The sequence below is a fragment of the Elephantulus edwardii genome, unplaced genomic scaffold (assembly GCF_000299155.1).
Source record: "Elephantulus edwardii isolate Elephantulus edwardi_28Jun2011 unplaced genomic scaffold, EleEdw1.0 scaffold00096, whole genome shotgun sequence".
NCBI lineage: Eukaryota > Metazoa > Chordata > Mammalia > Macroscelidea > Macroscelididae > Elephantulus > Elephantulus edwardii.
The window spans coordinates 6,591,411-6,612,390 of NW_006399846.1; positions in this window are offsets into that span (position 1 = coordinate 6,591,411).

Sequence of the window (20,980 nt, forward strand, 5' to 3'; positions counted from 1 at the left end):
GGAGTTTAGGGCTGTTGTATATAGGGTCGCTGTGAGTCGCAAGCAACTCGACGGCACATAACAACAACAACATATATTTATATGTTTGCCTCTTAGGCAGGTGTACCTAAAGAAAATGGAAGTAATGGTAAAGTAAAAGAGCTAAATAAGAGATTTCAAAAGGCCACACCGAAAACAGAGTATGTCAATGAAATGTACATAGCTCTGCAGTTAGAAAGTCAAAACAGATGAACACCTTGAGAATGTCTTACACTGAAGGAAATGAAAAAACAAGCCTCAAGCTGCAATATTGAAAGACTATCAGTAATATACTATGATACAGGAAGAATCTAAAAGTGATGGAAAGCACAGAGTCAGAATACGAAAAAGAGTTGGTAGACAGTCAACCATTTCAGGGTAGCATATGATCACAAAAAAAGAGAGAAATCCAAGTTTCACGGAATGTGCTTACCAAAAACAAGACTCCAAGAATTGATGGCAAACCAACTGATTTGTTGCAATAAATAGATATAACACTGGAAGTATGCACTCATCTAAGTCAAGAAATTTGAAAGAGAGCTGCCTAGTCAGTCAACGGGAATAGATCCATATTTGTGCCCATTACAAAAAAAAAAGGTGATCCAACAGAATGACCAAGTTATCAAACAGTATCATTAATATCACAATCAACTAAAATCTTACTCAACAATCCAAGAATTGTTGCTGCAGGATGTCTACCAGGAACTGCCGGAAATGCTAACTGGATCCAGGAAAGGATGTGGAACTCTGATATCAGACATAACTTGGCTGAAAGTAGAGAATACCAAAGAGCGCTTTGCCTGTGTTTTATTGACTATGTAAAGACATTCAACTTTATGGATCATAACAAATTACAGAGAACATTGCAAAGAATGGGAATTACAGAGCACTGAATTGTATTCACGTGTAACTTGTACATATAGACCAAAGGCAGCCATTAAAAAAAAAAAGATTAAGGTAATAATACTGCATGGTTTAAGACCAGGAAAAGTGTGTATAAGGGCTGTATCCTCTCAACACATGTATTCAATCAGTATGCTGAGCAAATAAATAGAAGCTGGATAGAATAAAGAAGAATTTGAGGAAGACTCTTTACTAAACTATGATATGTTAATGACACAACCTTTCTCGCTAAAATTGAAGACTTGAAGCATTGATGAGGCTCTAAAACTGCAATATTCAGCATATATTATGCCTCAAGTTGTTGTTGCTGCTGTTGTTATGTGCCATCAAGTCGCTTGCAACTCATAGCGACCCTATGTACAACAGCCCTAAACTCTGTTCTGTGCCAATCTCACTGTTTCTGACACACTCATCCCAATTACCCCAGTCACTGAATCAATCCACCTCACAGAGGGCCTTCCCCTCCTGAACCTGCCCTCCACCCTCCCAAGCATGATGTCCCTCTCCAAGGACTGGTCCCTCCTTACAACATGACCAAAGTATGTCAGATGAAGCCTCAAAATCCTTGCCTCCAAGGAGCACCCTGGTTTAACCCTCTCTAGGATGAATCTATTTGTTTTCTTAGCAGTCCATGATACCCTCAATATTCTTCTCCAGCACCGCAGCTCAAAGGCATCAATTATCCTTCTATCCTCCCTGGACATTGTCCAGCTCTCTGACACATAACAAGTGATTGCAAAGACCAAGGCCTGTACGCACCTTAGTCTCCAGAGACACACTGTTGCTCTTCAGTACTTTAGAGAGGTCCCTAACAGCAGACTTTCCCATTGCAATACATCTTTTCATTTCCTGGCTGCTGGTGCCAAGAGTGCCTCAACTTAAATAAAACAAAAAGACTATAACTAGACAAAGAGGCAACAACATGATTAATGGAGAGAAGTTTGAAGTGTCAGGATTTCATTTTACAGTGATGTTGTTGTTGTTGTGTACCATCGAGTCAGAACCGACCCATAGATGACCCTTCCGCAGGTTTTCAGAGACAGTTAATCACATGAGAAATCACCCATCCTTCTCCCAAGGAGCAGCTGGTACATTTGAATCATGTGCCTTTAGGATTGCAGCACAGTCCCTTATCATTAAGCTATCAGCCAATGCCAATAGTAGTAGCAGTAGCCAATGAATCAGATGACTTTAAAAAAAGAAAGAAAAAGAAGCCAAACTCTATATTATATGAGGCAAATGCGCTGCAAAATTCCTCTTGAATGTGTTAAAAAGCAAAGACATCACTGAGGAGTAAGACGCACCTGACTCATTCTGTGAAATTTTAAGTCATCTCACATGCATACAAAAGCTGCGCCAAAGGAGAATCAATGCCTTTGAAAGATGATATTGCCAAAAGTTTTGAATATACCATGGTCAAAAGAACAAGCAAATCTGTCTTTGAAGAAGGGCAGCGAGAGGGCTCCTTAAAAGTGAAGACTTCTAGGGAGCTCTGGTGGCCTAGTGGCAAGACGCTGCACTATAATCCCAGAGGTGCACAGTTCAAATCCACCAGATGTTCTGCTGGAAAAGGAGGGGGCAATCTCCTCCTGTACCAGTCAGATCTGATTTGACGGTACACGTAAAAATAATACAATTAATTTTTTTTTTAAAGTGAAGACTTCTCACTCCTACTATCAGGACGAATCACATCATGAGAGAAAGACATCATACTTAACAAAGGAGAGGGTCGACCAAACTGAGGCAAAGAGAACGACGGACACAGTGGCTGTGACAAAGGGGCTTCTGCACAGCAGCCAATGTGAGGCTGGCTCCAGACCAGGCAGTGTTTCGTCTGTTGTCTTCCGATGGCTCAAAGTCAGAACCAGCTCAATGGCACCAAACAACGTATCTGTTTTCCTCCTTTTATGAGAGTGGGATCATACAACATTTGTCCTCTCTTGGCAGGCTTCACTTTGCGAAAACACTGAGAAGAGAAGCTGCTCGGCCCTGAACAAGTGCCCAAACCCAGCAGGAGGATAGCGGTCTGGCCACATTTCCTTGCAAACACACACTTAGAGCAGGAGGGAACTTGCAAACTTCCCTTTGCAGCAACCTCTGTCTTGTCTCCTTGATTATTGCACTCAGTTCTTCATGAAGTTAATGGTTCTGCTCTCACATACAACTTGTCACCTGACAACTTGCTCTTTAAAAAAAGGGCTGAAATTAAATATTGTGTCTTCAAAGTACCTTGATCCCAGAGGTGGCTTTTAAGGGGACAGTGTACCAGGGGTGGAGGGTTCAGTGGTGAGTTCTTTCTGTCCCTCAGGACACATTTCAGTGCTTGACTATTTTCCAAAGTGTCAGAAACAACAGCGCTTTGACCACAGTGGTATGAAAATGCCACATCTTTTATATCCAGCCCAGCCCAGTTAACATGAAAAATTGCCTAGCATCGGCCTCACGCTGGCCCTGGCGCCTGCCTTCTTAACAAGGAAGGGCTAAGCAAATAGATGTCGCCTCAGGAATCCTCCCTGGACAGGGTGGGGAGGGCTGAGATGAGGTGAATCTGGTGTTGTGGCGTCACATAAAAGCCAAGCCTTAGTAGGTTTTCAGCCCTGGAAGCCTGAATCCCTGGCTTAAGGGATTGTTTCTCTGTCCTTCACCACCAGACAAATGATGAAAGATCCTGCCAAGTCTGGAGTCTCAAATGTGGAAGAGGTGGGGCAGAGCATAAAATTCTGTTGTTGGATGATGGCAATCCATTGAAATGGACATGTGCCTTTTTTCCATTTTTTTAAAATAAGTAATTATGTTTTAAGCTAAATTTAAGATATGGAGGTGGAGAAGTGGGAGGTAAGGCTCTCGATTGGTAAGATGAGGAGCAATAGCTTACGTTCTTCTTGTCCTTTACAAAGTATATTCTCAATATCTCTCCTCCCCACAATCTGATGTTTGATGTCATTTTGACTTGGTTATTTTGATCATTATAATGTCAGCTGTTTGGGATTTGTAGGGTTGTTTTGTTTTGTTTTGTTTTTAACTATTGTGTATGCTGTGAGTACCATCATCCCAGTCCTAGCCCCACAGGAAGGAATGCTTCCCAAGGTGGTAAATGGCTCACACGAGCACGCTTTCTCTTTCTCTTCTCCTCTTCCTCCCCTTCCCTTGCTCTCTGGCTCCTCTCTTACTTCTCTCTCAATTTCTGTAACCTTTCTCTGACCATCTCTGGCCCCCCAGCACACTGACCTCAAGGAACTAAAAAAGGTCATTGTGCAAAATAGCAAAGAGTTGGAAACAACCCAAGTGCCCATCAATAAATGAATGGATAGAGAAGTTGTAGTATATTCACACAATGGAATACTACGCTGCATTGAAAAACAAGAAACTCATGAAATACTACACAAGATGGATGACCCTGGAGGACATTATGCTGAGTGAAACATCTCAGTCACAAAAAAAGACAAATATAGCATAATGCTACTGTTATAAAAGAGAACTGACATGATTTGATATTATAGTTAGGACAGGAGTCAGAATTAAGGTAGCATGGTGGAGTGGACTTGAGGGGAGGGATTGAATACCAATGTAAGAATTTTTCTTTTACTTTTCAAAGAGAAGAGCAAACTAGGGGGGATGGGGGGACGGGTGGGCAGGGAGAAAAGTGCAACAATGAATGAATGGAAATCCAAAGTCTCTGTAAACTTTCATGAAAATCAATTTCAAATAAAAAAAAAGAATTAAGAAAAAAAAACAAGGTCATTGTGGCTGGATAATGATAGGTGAGGCAGAGCAGAAGACTGAGTCTGAGAGGTAAGCAGGGACTTTACCCCAGGGAACTGTCTTTGAGAAATTTTAAACAGAGAAGTTGCCTCTAAAGTTTGTTTGGGGAAATAGGAGAATGAAGAGAAAAGACTAAAGAATAGCAGTTAAGAGGCTGACTAGTAAGTTGCTACATAGACTGTATGATTGTCATGGCAGAAACAGAATATTGTAGAAATATTGAGCAGATGGAATGAATAGGTTTGGTGATTGAAAAAATACAGACTGGGTTGGGAGTAGGCAAAAAAGAAGTCAAGTTGCTTAAACAACACAGTGATCAGTGGTGCTGCTCATTCTCCAAGAGCAAGAATACAGGCTTATGAACAACTGAAGAGCTGACGGGTCAAGCATAAACTCTTATGCAGTCAATGCAGGCCATTCCCCTTTCACCTCTCTGTTCAAATCAGCCCCCACTTTTCTCACTGGTTATTGAGAGACGTATTAACCAAGCAAGGCAAAAGCTCCCTGAAGACAACAACGCAAGTCAAACAGCTCTGGGACTCCTTGCAAGGTCCTGAGTCAGTAACTTGCCTTGCCTTGATCTTAGTTTCCTGGTCATCTCTAATGTTCCAAGGTGTTACTGTTGAATATTTGAGGAGGTGAAGTGCTGTGTAAATGTTTACTGCTAACACAAACCATCCATAAAACGTCGATGTTATTGCCTGGGCAACCTAACAGCTTTAAAAATCTTAAGTGACTCTTGTTCTTCTGATTCATTGCATTCTATGCATTTAACTTCCAGAACAAATTTAGCCCTTAAAATATCTTGGTACATTTTCTGCCCACCCCTTAACATTTAAATCCTCGATTTTCCACACCACTTCACCATTTCTACATCACTTGCTCCCCAGCATCCTTTTCTTCTTCTTCAGGCTAGGCGTGCAGCCCCACCCACCTTCCCTCCAGAGGAAACTACCATCGCTCAAGATGTTGCTGGGTCTGCAGCAGTTATCTTCTAAAGAAAAACCAGCATGGCATATAGGATTTTTTTAAAAAAAAGAGATTGGGCAGAGGAAAGAAAGGAAGGGAAAATTAAGATCCACTAAAAATATGTAAACTCGTTAGATTGAAACTTGACAATTTAGAGTAACACACACACACATACACATGCACTGTGGGCATGAAGTTACGGGATTGAAGTCTGCTTCAAGGTGCCCATTTCAGAGTGAGTGCAGATCCAGCTACCTTTACAGACACTCTGGTCACTGGCTGGCACCCTTGGTATCACCCTCAGTAGGTCTGTACCAGCTTGGACTCCCAGCCTATTCATTCTGTTGCTCTTTAGGACCAGAAACTAATTGAGAAACAACTGGAAACAGGGTTTGCATCCTGTCAGAGCATTTCTTAACTTAGTTTTAGCCACACTCAGATCATTCCACTTACATTTTAGGAAAAATTACTTCTAAGATATTTGTTGCTGTTGTGTGCCATCAAGTTGACTACAACTCTACAGCAACCTTATACACAAAAGGTCTGAACTCTGCTCTATCCTGAGCCACTCTCACTGCCTCTAACACACCTTACCCTCATTACCCCAGTTACTGTGTCAATCTCTCTGTCTCTCCTGTGCTGTCCCTCCATTGTTTCAAGCCTGATGTTATTATCCAACGTCTGGTCCCTCCTGGCAATGAGAGATGAAGTTTCAAAATCCTCACCTCCAAGGAACAGTTTGGTTTCACCTTCTCCAGGTCAGACCTGTTAGTTCTCTTGGCAGCCCATGGTATGTCCAATACTCTTCTCCAGCACCGCAACTCAAAGGCATCAATTTTTCTGTCATCCTTGCTCACTGTCCAGCTCTATACATAATGCATAGCAAGTAACTGCAAAGACTATGGCCTAAGTCAGGTACACCTTAGTTTCTAGACTGAAATCATTGCTCTTTAGCAGTCTGGAAGGATCCCTGATAGATTTTTCTAATGCAATTCATCTTTTGATTACCTAACTACTGGTGCCAAGAGTGTTGATTGTGAAGTAAAGCAAGAAGAAATTGTTAGCAACCTCAGTCTCTTCTCCATCTGTCATGGTGCTGCCAATTGGCCCACTGGTGAGAATCTTTGTCTTATGTTAAGCTTCAATCCATATTGAAGACTATAGTCCTTGACCTTCTGCAGCAAGTGCTTCAGTGCTTCTTCAATTTCAGCAATCATGGTTGTATAATCTGCATATCCCAGGTTGTTGATGTCTCTTCCTTTAATTGTGATGCCACATTCCTTGTCAAAAACTCCAGCCTCCTGAATGATCTGTTCTGCATAGATTGAAAAGGTATGGAGACAGGACATATCTCTGATGCACTCCTTTCCTTTTTGTGAACCATGCAGTGTTTCCTTTCTCTGTTCTAATGACTGCTTCTTGATCTAAGTATAGTTTTAGCATAAGCACATCCAAATGTTCTGAGATTCCCATTCTAAGACATTTCTTGTTTTTGTTTTGTGCCATTGAGTCACTTGTGAATCACAGCAATTCTATATACAATAGCTCTGAAACTTGCCCTATTCTGAGTCAGTCTCATTGTCTCTGACACACCTGCCCCCATTGCCCTGGTTGCTGTGTCAATCCATCTCATTGAGGGTCTTCCTCACTGCACTGTCCCTCCACCCTTCTAAACATGATATCCTTCTCCTCGTCCTGGTCCCTCCTAGCCATATGACCAAAGTATGTTAGATAGAACTTCAAAATCCTTGCCTCCAAGCTTGCCTCCAGCTTGGCTTCACCCTCTCCAAGACAGACCTGTTAATTCCCTTGGCAGACCATTTTTAATACTCTTCAGGCCAAGGTTTTTGCAATCACTTGTTATGTATCAGAGAGTTGGACAATGACTAGGGAGGATAAAAGGAGAATTGATGCCTTTGAGCTGTGGTGCTGGAGAAGAGTATTGAATGTACATGGACTGCCAAGAAAACAAACAGATCCATCGCAGAGATGATTAAACCAGGCTGCTCCTTGGAGGCAAGGATTCTGGGGCTTCGTCTGACATACTTTGGACATGTTATAGGGAGGGACAGGTCTTTGGATAGAGTGGAGGGACAGCGCAGGAGGGGAAGACCCTCTATGAGGTGGATTGACTGGGGTAGTCGGGATGGGAGTGTCAGAGGCAATGAGATTGGCACAGGATAGAGCACGGTTTAGGGCTGTTGTACATAGGGTCGCTATGAGTCGCAAACGACTCGACGGCACATAACAACAACAACAACATGTCTAATACTCTTCTCCAGCACCACAACTTGAATGCATCAGTTCTTCTGTCATCCTTGGTCACTGTCCAGTTCTCTGTTTCATAGCAAGTAATTGCAAAGACCATCATCTTAATCAGGTACACTTTAGTTTCTAGACTGACATCATTTTGCTCTTTAGCAGACTAGAGAGGTCTCTGACAGCAGATTTTCCTAATCTAATTCCTTGCTGGTGCCAAGAGTGTTAGTTGTGGAGCCAAGCAAACTGAAATTGCTAACAACCTCAATCTCATCTCCATCTATCATGGTGCTGCAAATTGGCCCAGTGGTGAGAATCATTGTCTTTTTTATGTTGAGCTTTAATCCATATTAAAGACATTTAAGCATTCCAAAATCTTCAGCCCAGGTGGTAGAATAAGCCATGAAGAGAACGAAGTGGGAACTATGATGCAACAACAACATTCAGTTCTCTGATGACTGACGTGGCACATACAAGGTTTTGTTCCAAGGAAATTGCTCTCAAATATACTTAGCTTTTCTGTTTCCCTTATTCTTAGACTTGCTTGGTTTTTGGTATTTTCCTCCATTCTTCTGACTACTTACTCCATGCCCTATATTATCTCTGCCATCACAAGCGCTGAAGTACTTTTCAAAGTGTTTGCAGTGGAAAAATGGAGAACGCAAATATTTGCCTGTTCATATGACCTTCGATTGGAAATTCTTTTAGAACAGCAACTGCTATTGTCCTGAAGACCAATGAGAATAGCAATAGAAAACATTGATTGAGCACTTCCTATGTTTGAAGTATACTGCATACATTGACTTCTTTAATGCTTAGGATAACCCTCTGAAGTAGATACTATTATTATCTTCAATTTACAGATGGAGAAACAGAAGCACAAATGGATAAAGCAACTGGCCCCTATGGTACAGCTAATAAGAACAGGAATTTTGAACAAGACTTTGAATCAATTCATTTCCTTTCAACCCCCTGATGAGAATTTGCATTTCCACCCCAGAAATACTGAATTAAAATCTACTTTTGGGTTGGTTTTTTTTAAAGATTCCCCAGGTGATTCTTAAAGGTCTGCAGCACACCAGGGTCTTGTTAAAATGTCACCAGGATTCAGCAACTAAGAGCAAGCAAAAGACAAGTTACCGTCCTTAACTCTATCCCTACAGTTTTTATCTGACTTCTGATTTTTACAGCAGCTAGCTCCTATCCTACAGACTTCAAATCCTTTCCCCAAATAAACTTCAGTGCCACAAAGAAAGAACCCAAAGGTTATGAACACTAAGCTACTCATTCAGACACTCTTGGTTCAGAAATCTCCTCGCCTCCCCATTCAATTACATGCCTCTGCTCTGGAATCTAATGGCAGCCATCAAAACCCTGGAAAGCTCAAGCCATCATCAATATGACAGTTCCCTTGAGAAAACTTCTTGGTTAAAACATTATATGTACCCCCTACCCTTTCAAAACTCAGAGCTCTTTAGCTTATCATTGTTCTTTGCCACCCCAACCTCACAGATTTTTCTCTGCCCCAACTCCCCTTCCAGGGCTTTGTTTATGAGGCCACTCTCACATTCTCTGGGAAAGTAAGCTCAGAACCACAGGACTCCAGACTCTCCCCAGGCAGGTTCCTTCCTGAAAACACCATAGTAACACAGGGGCTATAGAGCCTGTTCTTTTGCTTCCACTTTAAATTAACTTTCCTTCAAATAACACAACTCATTTCTCTCCTTTCACTGTGCATTCTTGCTGCAGTGTCCTCTCATGTCTTTCTGAAGCCAATACCAGAGTCAAGGGAAGAAAAGGCCAACTGAAAGCCTTTGACAGGCGCCTCTAATGAGCTTCTCACGACCTGCTCTTCTCCCAGGAGCTCCCAGAAACATTTCGTCAATTCTTTCTAGATCTGCCTCCGGCTCTCACAAATGCTTCCTTTCAAACAATCCATCAACCTTTCCGCAAACATTTGTTGAGTGCCTACCCTCATGTGATACTCTTTGCCAGGAGGGAGGCCATGTTGGGGAAGAATTGATCCCTACCTTCTAGAATCTATAGTCTCAGTAAAAAATAAAATATAAAACCTGGAGATTCTTTTCCAAACGAGAGGTTTAGACCTTTTTAGGCAAAGATGTGAAGAATTAGGGTTAAACTTTGGTAGGTAGACTCTGAGTAGAAGGGGGATGAAGATACTCCAGCTAGGGGAATCACATGAACAAAGACAAACATGAACTTGTCTGGGGAAAATAAGTTAATTGCTCAGCATGGAATGAGCAGAACAGGGTTGTGGCATTTGAAAGGAGTTGAGAAAAGGAAGGATAATGGAGACCCGGGCAGAGTGAGGAGGTGTTACGGTGCTAAACTAAAAAGCAGAACTTGTAGACGATGTCATCCCTTGTGGAACATAATCTCTTGCCAGCAAAATGAAATGAAAATAAGGGGAAAGGTGCAGAGCCACCAGCCATGGCTAGAATGATTTCTATCCCTAGTCAAGTGCAGCAGGGCCAGGCTAATGCCATGATACAATCCCAGCCCCAGGCCCTGACCTTAGTCCTGAGGGGAGAACCATTTGTGAGAAGACAGCAGAAAATGCCTCTAGGCGGAATGCTAGATTGAGATTAAGAGACCCAGCCAGAGTTGTAACTAGCTGTATGGCAAACCCGATCTCTCCTTTGGCCTCCATTTCCTCATTTGTACAATTAAAGGTTGAAATTAGAGAAGTCATCCAGCTCTGGTATGCTGTTTTTCAATCTCTTCATGTACTCACCTTCCTCCCTCCTCTATTCTATGTGTTTCTTGAGAGGTCTTATCTTTAGTTGCTAGAGTATCAGATTATTTTTCTATACTTTTCTTATTTCCTCTTCCAACTATATTTGCCCTCATATTTACAAGTAGCATTTTTAAATATTAAAGAATTCATTTATTACAGGAAACTTGACAAGCAGAGAGACAATATGAATGCTACTCATGATCTAATAATACAGAGAGACCCAGATTAATAATTTTTCTCTGTATATGTACATATACACTCATTCCTAAAGGTTAATGATTCAAATCTACCAGCTGCACCAAGGGAGAAAGATGGAAAATTCTCCCAGTGAAATCACTGCCTCTGAAAACGCACTGGAGGGTCAGCTATAGGTCAGTTCCAACTCCATGGCACACAACAAGAAGAATGGAGAAAAAAAAATACACACACACATATGCACATATCTGCATGCTTCTTTTTAAATCAAGTTAATATCACACAGTAACAATGTTTTGAAATCTATTTTTCTTTGTCACTTAAATACATATCTTTAAAAGTTCCATAGTCATTATTAATTGACTAGGTTGATTTTAGAGCAACCTTTCCACAGAAAAAACTAGAAAAGCGAGTCAACACATAACAAAATCTATTTCAAAACATCTGAAAAATTATCAAAGCAGTGAAAACTTGCCGTGTTGTGATCTCAAAAAGAAAGGATGTTCAGAGGCATGCAGGGCCTCTTAATTGCTCAAAGAAGTGGCAAAACCATAAGCAAAACCAGGGAGCTGATAGACGCGAAGTCAACTAGTTTTGGCAGGTATGAGCAGAATGGGAATTCTGGCCCACTCGGGAGGAATAGGAGCTTTCGTGGCCCAGTGGTAAGAATCAGTGTTGCAATCTCAAAGGTACACGGTTCAAATCCAACAGCTGCTGTACAGAAGAATGGATGATCTCGTACCTTGCAATTATTGCCTCTGAAAACCCGCTACTGGGCCAGCTATGGGTCAATTCTGACTGGTGGTACACAGCAACATCACAACAGGGAGGAAAGGAGCTCTAGTGGCTTGTTGTTATTGTTGTGTGCCATTGAGTTGCTTGTGACTCATAGCAACCCTATATACAACAGCTCTGAACCCTGTTTTATCTTGAGGCAGCTTCATTGTCTCTGACACATGGAATTTTGTTGCTAAACCAAAGGCGTGTGGTCTTAATCCACCAGCTGCTCGACAATCTCCTTCCTTGCTATTTACTGCTTCTGCAAACCCACTGGAGGGTCAGCTATGAGTTGGTTCCAACCCAACAATATATAACAACAACCTGGAGGAACGACTTTAATTAACACCCCTAATGTTCAGCTGAGACCTCTAAAAGGCTAGTTACAGGAATAAACCAGCTCTCACAGCTGAATTTCAGCTTCAAATTGTGTTCATTTTCACTGGATTATGATTACCTACTCTGGTGGCCAACTAGCAAGACGCTGCATTGCAATCCTGAAGGTACATGGTTCAAATCCACCAGTTGCTCTATGGGAGAAGGATGGGCGATCTCCTCCCATGTGATTAACTGCCTCTGAAAACCTACTGGAGGGTCAGTGGCTATGGGTCGGGTCTGACTCGATGGTACAATAACAACAACTCTGAGATATAAAGGAATTCTGGTGTCCTATAGTAAGAATTGACTCTGCAATCCTGAAGACACACAGTTCAAATCCATTAACTGCTCCTTGGGAGAAGGATGGGCATCTCTTTCCATGAGATTCCTGTCCCTGAAAATCCACTGGAGGGTCAGCTAAGGGTTGGTTCTGACTGGATGGCACATAAAAACAACTTCTAGATGTTATATGTTTGGTCAATTTCAAACTGCTACCATTGATAGAAATCCTCAACTCCTTCCTCTTTGATGTTCGTTACTGATATACACATTTGAATAATAGTCATGTTAGCAGGGAGGTATGGATAATATCCTATCACTCTCAATTTTATACTTTAGGATATATCTTGAAATTGTCTTTTTAACTGTGAATACATCTTTATTCCTCAGTTTTTCATTCCTAGCATGTGATCATATGATCATCTGATTAAAAGTGGCCCATGCCAATCCATCTCAATTCATTGATGCCTAAAATGTCAATCTTCATGTATTTCATTTCATTTTTTACAACTTTTAGTTTTTCTACATTCATGCTTCATACATTCCACATTCCAGTTATTAATGGTTGTTTACAGCGGTTTATTTTGTTTCTCTAGACCCAACCTTGCCTGCTGAAAGTGAAGAGGACTTGAAACAGTTGCTGCAGAAGATCAAGTACTCTAGCCTCCAATATGGATTATATCTCCCTTCAAAAAAAAGCCAAAAGTCCTCCCCCTGAGCCAATAGGAAACATCATGATAGGAAGATGAAGGATTGAAGTCGTCGATGACTTCATTTTCCTTAAATACACAATCAACACCTTTGGTTCAAACAGTCAGAAGATAGGAGACATTACATTGGACAAGTATACTGTCAGGGATGTCTCCAAAATACTGAAGAGCAATTACATCAGTTTGAAGACTAAAGTGCACTTGATTCAGGCCATGGCCTTTTTAATCATTTGCTATGCCTCTGAGAGCTGGACAATGAATAAGAATGATGACATAAAAAGAATTGATGCCTATGAGTTGTCATGTTGGAGAAGAGTACTGAATATACAACCCATGGATTGCCAAAAGAATAAACAACTGTTTGGGGGGGAAGCACAACCAGAATGCATCATGGACAAAGATGGCGAAGCTTTTCTCATACTTCATATGTATTGCTAGAAGGGGTTATTCCTTGCAAAGGAACATCATACTTGGAAAGTTAGAGGGTCAGTAAAAGAGAAGAAGATCCTCAATTGGCACAGTTACTGCAGCAAAGGGCTGGAGTGTGTCAAATATGATGAGGATGGCACAAGAGAGGACAGGACTCAGGTCTGTTGTTCATCAGGTCACTGTAAGTTGCATTTGACTCAACTGTACCGAAGAACAACTCCTAGACATAGGCATCTGACTGTGTGAATAACAATAAACTATGGCTAATATTAAGAATGAGAATTCCAGAATACTTAATTATGCTTATATGAAACCTATACCTAGATCGAGAGGCTATTATTCAAACAGAGCAAGGGAACAGTGCATGGTTTGGAATCAAGAAATGTATGGGTAAGAGTTGTGTCCTTTCTCCACACCTATCCAATCTGTATACTGAGCAAATCATTCGAGAAGTTGGACTATATGAAGAAAAATGTGGCATCAGGATTGGAGGAAGACTCATCAACAACCTTAATTATGCAGATGGCACAACCTTCCTGCTGAAAGCAAGGAGGGCTTTTAGAGCTTGCTGCAGAGGATGAAGGACCGAAGCCTTCAATATGGATTATATCTCAACGTCAAGAAAACAAAAATCCTCACCACTGGGCCAAAAGGCAGCGATCCTGATTGATGGAGAGTAGACTGAAATTGTCAAATTATTTCATCTTGCTTGGATTTACAGTCAACATCCTTGGTACCAGCCGGCAGAAGATCTGGAGATGTATCACATTGGGAAAGTCTGCTGTCAGGAACTTCTCCAAAGTCTTGAAAAGTAATGATGTCAGTGTAAAGCCATAGTCTTTCCAATCACCTGCTATACATCTGAGAACTGGACAATGAAAAAGGATGATAGAAGAAGAATTGATGCCTTTGAACTGTGGTGTTGGAGAAGAGTGGTGAATATCCTATAGACTGCCAAGAGAACAGACAGATACGTCTTGGGGAAACTGGTGAGCTCCTTGGAGACAAGGATGGTGACGCTTTATCTCTCATACTTTGGGCATGATGTTAGGAGAGGCTATTCTTTGGAAAGGGACATCATATTTGGAAAGCAGGAGGGCCAGTGAAAGAGAGGAAGACCTCAGTCTTCCTCTAGTGTGTCAGATATTATGAGGATGGTACAGGATAGAACAGGATTCAGAACTGTTGTACATGCAGTTGATATGAGTCTTACTCGACTCAACAGCACTTTACAACAGCAAGTCCTAGACAAGAAAGCTCTTGTGTCCTAGTGGTAAGAAGCTCGACTGCCAACCCAAGGTCATGCAATACTAATCCACCAGCTGCTCCATGGGAGAAAGACGGGCAACCTCCTCCTAAGTGATTTACTGCCTCTGAAAACCTGCTAGAAGATCAGCTGTGATTCTGACTCAATGCCACATAACAATAAGAACACTCCTAAACTAGCTATCAATCAATATCAAGTCTGTTTCCTCTTTAGAGAAAGATAACATCACCCAAAACCTTAAATTACTTCCATAATTTTTTAAGTACAATGTTTGACATATACATAGGGTTTTCAGAGGCCTGCCATTTCAGAAGTGGATGGCCAATCCTTCTTCCTAGTCTGTCTTAACGTGAATGTTCAGATTTAGAGAAGTATCAGACAGACCAGCATGTTAAAGGTATATCCCTTATTGTGGCGTTAACTTTAGCATCAGGATGGATGGTGAAGAGATTGAGATTGTACACAGCTTTAGTTTGCTTGGCTCTGTAGTCAACAGTCTTGGCACCAGCAGCCAGGAAATTAAAAGGTGCATTGCCATGGGAAAGTCTGCTGTTAGGGACCTCTCCAGAGTACTGAAGAGCAATGGTGTCTCTCTGGAGACTAAGGTGCGTCTGATACAGGCCATGGTCTTCGCAATCACTTGTTATGCATCAGAGAATTGGACAATGACCAAGGAGGATAGAAGGAGAATTGATGCCTTTGAGCTGTGGTGCTGGAGAAGAGTATTGAGAATACCATGGACTGCTAGGAAAACAAACAGATTTGTCCTGGAAAGGGTTAAACCGGGTGGCTCCTTGGAGGCAAGGATACTGGGGCTCCGTCTAACATATTTTGGACATGTTTTGAGGAGAGATCGGTCCTTAGAGAGGGACATCATGCTTGGGAGGGTGGAGGGATGGTGCAGGAGAGGAAGGCCCTCTATGAGGTGGATTGATTCAGTGACTGGGAGAGTTGGAATGGGAGTGTCAGAGACAGTGCGATTGGCACAGGACAGAGCAGAGTTTAGGGCTGTTGTACATAGGGTCGCTATGAGTTGCAAGCAACTCGACGGCACATAACAACAACACAATGTTTGATACTAAAAAAAAAACAAAAAAAAAACAACGACAACAACAACAAAAAACCCACACCAAAACAAAACCAAAAGCCCAAACAAAAATAATAAAACACAAGGCTTTTACTAGCAGGTAGGGTGAAATAGCTGTAGCAGACCATTGTCCCATAGAGTGCAATTAGAAAAGTCAGATACAGTGCAATGAATCACACTTAAAGGTATTAGATAACTTGTGATCCACTGGGAACATAAATGCTATGATCCTGGCAAAACAAAAACTGTAAAGAGAAAGGTGATGATCTGTAGCTGCTTCTTCCAACAGATTACTGTCATTTCTGTGAACAGGGGGGAAATAAGAAAGCTCTGGCTAGTCGTTGCCAGGGGATAGAGAAACCACAAGAGCTTCAGGATCTCATGAAGTTTAAGTAATGAAAACTGGAGATATGAAAAGTTTAAAAAATATGACTGGGTTTTTCCTGACTTTGTAATTACAAAAGTCAAGTTTCTACAATGCCAAGCAGAATTCCTAGCAATTTTGGGTTGCTGAGAAAACAAAGATTCAACTTCAGGACCTGCTTAGTCTTACTTAGGACTACTTAGGACAACTGTCTTAGTAACCATTCCACAGACTCATCTGGAATCTGTCTATTATGATCAGGGGCTAATGAAAGGTAGGCTAAGGCTTCCAATGTACATTATAACCATTCTTCAGCTCAATCTCAGTAATGAGTTGAGGTAATCAACTCCCACTCAATGAGCGAGGATAATATCATCTGGACCAGCTTCAAAATGTTATAAATAATATAGTGGTCAGCATTCAATGAAAAATTATAAAGCATGCAAAGAAATAGGATCATAAGACCAAACACCAAGAATGAAGAAAGGGAAAAAAAGATGGAGACTCAGTATGACGCATAAACTTTAAGGAAATGCAGAAAACGATGGTGAAAACAAAAGGTTAAAGTATGTTAATTGAGACTTGGAATTTACTTCTTTTAAAAAACCTTCCAGTGGAAATTCTATAAATGGCAATTATAATATCTGAAGTTAGGAATTCAATGTTTCACATCAATGCTATCTAGCAGCAGTTTAGACTGAAACTATGAACATGAAGGTAAATAAATAGAAAATATTCAAATGAGATAACATAAAAAGTAAAAGAGTATGTGCAAGAACATGAAAGACCGTTAGAGTTAGTTGTTATGTACCTTCAAGTCAGAATCAACCCACAGCTGACCTTTCACTGGGTGTTCAGAGGCTGTAAGTCTCACTGGAGGAGATTGTCCAGTCTTCTCCCTCAGAGCAGCTGGTGGGTTTGAACCTGGTACATTTGGGTTGGCAGTGCAACTCCCTACCACTATGAATTTCTATGCAGAGAGAAAGAACACCATTTTTAAGAAGACAATAGCCAATATTTTTTTTTCTTGTAAGAACTGATAAAGTGAAGGATATCACTTCACAGATTCAAGAAGATTTGTGAACTTAAAGCAATATGGAGAAGCTACACCCAGGTGTATCTGAAGGAAAGTCCTGAAGGTGATTTACAACCAAAATCTTAAATACATTCAGAAATAAAGAAGACATGTTGTCTTCAGTAGAGCAATAATACTACTTGCCACAAAGTTGATGAAAGACCTAAGACAATGAAACCAACAATGCTTTACTTCAAGGTGTTAAAACAACTGACAGCCTCAAAATGTATACAGACCAAAACAATTCCTTAAGAAAGACTTCGTAAAGTCACTTAGTCAATCCAGCTCATTGAAGGTCTTCCTCTCTTCCAATGACCTTCTATTCGGTTACTCTTGGTGTGCCTTTAAAGCAATATGAAAATAATATTTGGGCAGAAGAAAGATCATCTGAGGCAGAAATGAAGATTAAAGAAAGACGGACAGAAAAAGGTAAAAAGTTGAGAAAGGAGTCTTAGTGGTACAATCATTAAGCACTTTTTGCTAATCAAGAAGTTTACTGGTTTGACTCACCAGCAGGTTCACAGATGAAAGAGCAGTCTACTTCTGTAAAAATTATGAGCCTGGAAATCTTACTTCACAGTAGAGCTCTACTCTGTCCTGCAGGGTTGAAATCAACTTAATGGCAATGAGTATGAAAGACAATTGAAATTTTTAAAAAAAAATTTTCATATAGTGGGGAGTTTAAAAGATCAAAAGACATAGATCATCAGACAAAGATTATTACCAAAGACAACATTTCTTTGAAAATCCATTGTAATGTCAACTTTGAGTCCATTCCAACTCTATGGTTGGTATGTAACAACCTATCAAGAGAGATCAACAGAGAACAGCAAGAAATTCAAGTTGGATTCAGAAGTAGCCATAAAACAAGGGATATCATTGCTGATGTCATAAATCTTAGCTGAATGTAGAAAATACCAAAAGATGTTCACTTGTATTTTACTGACTATGTAAAGACATTCAATTGTGTGGCTCATAATAAATTCTGACATTGTAAGAAATAGAAATTGCAGAACATTTCATTATGTTCTTATGGAACCAATGCATGGACCAAGAAGCTGCTGTTTGAACAATAATACATGGCTTGAAATCAAGAAAAGTGTGTGTCAGGTTTGTTTCCTTTCACTGTAACTATTCAATCTTTTTATCAGGAGCAAATAATTGAGAATCTGGATTATATGAAGAAAATTTCGGTATCAGGATTGACTCATCAACAACCTGGAATATGCAGCTGAAAAAAAAATAAGCTTGCTTAATAAAAGTGGAAAGAACTTGAAAAACTAACTGAAGAAAATCAAAGTATCTTCAATACATACTAAATAAACCTCAGCATAAATAACAACAATTCCCCAAACTGGACCAATAAGTAACATAATAAATGAAGAAAACACTGAGGTTGTCAAAGATTTCTTTTTACTTGGATCCACAATCAACACCTACACAAGAACCAGTCAAGAAGACAAAAGATGCATTACAAGGTGTTAAGGAACTCTTTAAAATGATAAAGAGATATCAGTTTAAATGTCTGACTTAAGTCTTTCCAGTCACTTCATATTCTTGTAAAGTTTGGACAATGAGTAAGGAAGACTGAAGAACTGATGCCTTGTGTGTTGACAAAGAATATTGAATTGGTGTTGACAAAGAATAAAGAATATTAAATGCTTGCCAAAACAACAAACAATCCGTGTTGGAAGAACTGCAGTCAGGGTTCTCCATGGGGACAAGGTTCTGTCTATATTTGGACATGTTATCTTTAGGGTCTAGTCTCTAGAAAAGGATATCAAGTTTGGAAAAGTGAAGGGTCAGTGAAAAAGTGGAGGACCCTCAACTAGATGGACTGGCAGTGATGGCAGCAACGGGCACAGCAGAGATTTTAAGGATGGAGCAGACTGGAGCAGGGTTTAGTTCTTTTGACATAATATTGGTAAGATTTGGAGTTGATTCACCATCACCTACCAGAAACAACACATTGCTTTCATGTGTGTCATCAAATCAGAATCCACCCATAGCTGACTCTCTGGTGGGTTTTCAGAGGCAGTTAGTCACATGGGAGGAGACTGGCAATCCTTCTCCCATTGAGGAAGTAGAGGATTTGAAGATTTGAACCGTGTGCCTTTGGGATTGCAGCACAGCTTCTTACCACTAGGTCACCAGAGCTCCCTAACAACAACAGGAAAATACTAAACACCGGCCAAGTAGACTTTAAGGCAAGACTATTACTAGAGATTAAGAGGAGTGTTTAATAATTTAAAATGGCCATTTCTTCAGAAAGTATCACAATTCTAAAGCATTGTTGTTGTTGTTGTGTATTGTTGAGTCAGAAATGATCCAGACCTGATCCCCCAGGGGGTTTTCAAAGGCAGTAAATTCAGGAGGAGATGATCCATCTTTCTCCTGTGGGGCAGCTGACGGATTCTGCATCCTGCATGCCTTTGCACTGGGGGCTGCTCTGCAGGAGAAAGATGGGTAATCACCTCCCATGTGATTTACTACTCCTGAAAACCTGCTGGAGGTCAGCTCTTGGTCAGCTGACAATCAACAATAATCATGTAGGTGAGATGTATAGACATGTGTCTATGCATATAAAGATATATTTTACGTAAATATTAATATATCACATATAGATGAATTTTTTATAAGAATTATACATTATAATTATGTATGTTTATAAATAAAATTGTGTGAACTGCTGGTAGCCTAGTGGGTAAGGAGTTTCATTACCAATCCAAAACCAGGTGGTTCAAATCCACCAACATTTCCCCAGGAGAAGGAAGAGCAATTTCCTCTGTAAACTCCACTGGAGTTTTCAGTATGAAGGAGTCTGTACTGACATACCAGCAGTGTGGGATCTAAAGCTATAAGCAGGCAATAACACAGCTTTACGATGTTTAAAGCAAAAATTGGCAGAATTAACATGAGATAACGACAAATTCACAATCACAGAAAGAAGTCTGAATACATCTGTCTAAATTTTAGTACTTGTCAGATATTCATGATTTCTTTCACATTATATGCAAAACAAGTCAAAATTTTGTTATTAGACATCAGGATACTAACTCTCGGGAAGAAAGGAGGAATAATTATTGTTGGAAATGGGTATGAAGCAGAGTTTCTAGGTTACAGGTACTGTTCTATTTTGCTACTTGGGAGGCAATTATATGAGTGAGTTCAAGTAGTGATAACTCACTGAGCTGTTAAAAAGTGTATTAAACATGTTTGTGTATTAGGAATATGATACATAGTAACAAGAACAATTGCATCTACATAAACTAAAATGGGCAAATCTTGGAAATTATGCTGAATTTTAAAAAGCACATTGTACTTGGGTAAATGTTTACAAATTTTAAAATAGTCATGTATTTGTTTGGAGATACATATAAATATTTCGTAAAAATATAGCTTATGAACAGTTATTATTGTTGCTAGGTGCCACTGAGTATGATTTATAGTGACCCTATGAATAACTGATCTGAATCCTGTCCTATTCTGTGCCATCCTCATAATATCTGACATGCTTGAGCCCATTGCTGCAGTCACTGTGTCAATCCATCTAGTGGAGGATGTCCTAGTACAAGAAATAGCGTCTGCTCAAGGAAACCTCTGGTTGCCTAGTGGTAAGAAGCTGTGCTGTAATCTAAAAACCATGTGGTTCAAATCCACCAGCTGCTCTGTAAATTATCTTCTCCCATGGGAATTATTGTCTCTGAAAACCACTGAAGCATCACCTATTGGTTGGTTCTGACTCTACGG